This window comes from Physeter macrocephalus, chromosome 5 (genome assembly GCF_002837175.3).
Source record: "Physeter macrocephalus isolate SW-GA chromosome 5, ASM283717v5, whole genome shotgun sequence".
In the NCBI taxonomy this organism is placed as follows: domain Eukaryota; kingdom Metazoa; phylum Chordata; class Mammalia; order Artiodactyla; family Physeteridae; genus Physeter; species Physeter macrocephalus.
The window spans coordinates 4,966,741-4,969,217 of NC_041218.1; positions in this window are offsets into that span (position 1 = coordinate 4,966,741).

A 2,477-nucleotide genomic window follows, 5' to 3' on the forward strand; every position below is an offset into this window, starting at 1 on the left:
TGCGGGAATCTCTCCGCTTTGCCCTCCGCACCCCTGTCGCTGCGCTCTCCTCCGCGGCTCCGAAGCTCCCCCCTCCGCCACCCGCAGTCTCCGCCCACGAAGGGGCTTCTAGTGTGTGGGAACCTTTCCTCCTTCACGGCTCCCTCCCACTGGTGCACGTCCCGTGCCGATACTTTTGCCTCTGCTTTTTCTTTTTTCTTTTGCCCTACCCAGGTACGTGGGGGGTTTCTTGCCTTTTGGGAGGTCTGAGGTCTTCTGCCAGCGTTCAGTGGGTGTTCTGTTAGGAGTTGTTCCACATGTAGCTGTATTTCTGATGGATCTGTGGGGAGGAAGGTGATCTCCGTGTCTTACTGTTCCGCCATCTTGAAGCTCCTCCCCTATTTTATTTTTAAATTGGCAATCTGCACTTGTTAGCAGATTGGGTTTTTTTTATTTATTTATTTATTTATTGGTTGCGTTGGGTCTTCGTTGCTGTGCACAGGCTTTCTCTAGTTGCGGCGAACAGGGGCTGCTCTTCCTGGCCGTGCGCAGACTTAATGCAGTGGCTTCTTTTGCTGCGGAGCACCAGCTCTAGGCGCGCGGGCTCAGTAGTTGTGGCTCCCGGGCTCTAGAATGCAGGCTCAGTAGTTGTGGTGCACGGGCTTGGTTGCTCCGCGGCATGTAGGATCTTCCCAGAGCAGGAGTCGAACCCATGTCCCCTGCATTGGCAGGCACATTCTTAACCACTGCACCACCAGGGAAGTCCCACAAATTATTTTAAAATATTTCACCGTCAACACCAGTACTGAATCGTCGATTTTGTTTAAATTTCCAAATCAGCCTTACAAAGAGTCTTCACATGAGAGCCAAACACTTGATCCATCTGTTCAACTGGGTCATGGGCCAGAATGGGCTGGATTATGTCAGAGGGAAATAAGCCACAGTTGAAGTGTGGGTGGAAGGCTATTCTCTCCACCTGACAGCAGGTTAATACCAGTAGGGAAGAGATGGGAGCAGCTAGGAGTAATGTAAATACCATGGATGGGGCCTCATTTAGCAGAGGAATCTTTTTCCATTAAGGTCAGCTTGACTCTGGCTGTTGAACAGAGATATTCTTTTCTCATATGCATGCTTTCATCTCTCTGATTTCACAGTTCTTAACTTTTAAAAAAAATATCTCCACCTTTTAAATTCTAGCTCCTCTCTACGGTAATATTTAAATCCGGAAGTCTTCTGTAAAAAGAGGAGGCTGTAAATGTGAAACTGCTTGAGATTTGATGTCCATTAATAGAAAATTTGCTCCTTCTTTTCTCTCCTTCCCCTTTCACCTCATTCTTCCTATTCTTATCTCCTATTTCCTCTATTTCCTAGGATCACCAGTCTGCTTTAAAAAAATTTTTTTAAGTTATTGCTTACTGATAATTAGAAAGACTTCTTAGTATCAACCTTCTTCGGTAAGTCGACATAAGACTGGAGTTGACCTTCTGCTACTTAATTGACCCTGATCAACTCACTCATCCTTGCTGTCAACAGGGGAGCTAACAATGCCTACCCATCTACCTGAAGGGATTATTGGGAGGTCAAATGAGATAAAACACATGAGAATATTTTGATAAAATGAGAAGAGTGCTACAGATGTCAGGTGTTATTATTAATAATTCATGAACTGAAACACGGACTGATATTCTCTAACCAGAGAAAACTGATTCTTAGATTTAGATTTTTTTATTCCGTTTAGTCTTAGAAAATGGCTTTCACTCAAAACTGGACATGTAAGGGTGGCTCATTCTCAACAAGTTGTTTGCATGCAAGACACTAAAAATTAAAGACTTAATATGTCAACAGAGACAATTAGCTCAAGGCTAAAGCTTATTGTACAACGTCCCCCCCCAAAAAAGTTAGAGCAAAAGGCTTTCAATAATCTTCTCTGCTGAAGCTTTTGGGAAGGCGCTGATTGGCATGGGGAATCAGCAGTCACTTAGCAGGATCTAATGACATCAGTGTGAGTCATGCTAGTATGTAAAACTAGTATGAGGTCATTTTAAGCTAATCAAATGGGTGGCTGGAGAAAGGTGCCATTCAGTATTTATTACCTCAACCAGCAACAAAAGGACTGGATTTAGTTAATGGAAACCAAGGGCTTAATGAAGCAGACTAAATGAGGAGGGTGGTGGTAATTGTGTCATTAGGGCCCTAATGCTGAGAATCTGTCTACCTCTGATATTGGCCCTAAGGCAACTTTTCCAAAGGTGATTCTATGGTCATTTAAAAAGCTTTTGCTTTCAACTGTAGAGCTTTTCTTAATGTGGTCACTGAAAAGTGGTTTCTGGGTTACTGGGAGTTTGTTCCGGGTCATTGAGGATGTTCGTTATTGGTCTGCAAAAATGTCGGTGATACCCATCAAATTCTCTTCCAATGGCAGATGTCTAATCAGCCAGCTGATGTGACTACATTAAAAAAAAAAAACAACTAAAAACTAAAGCTGATTATATTGAATG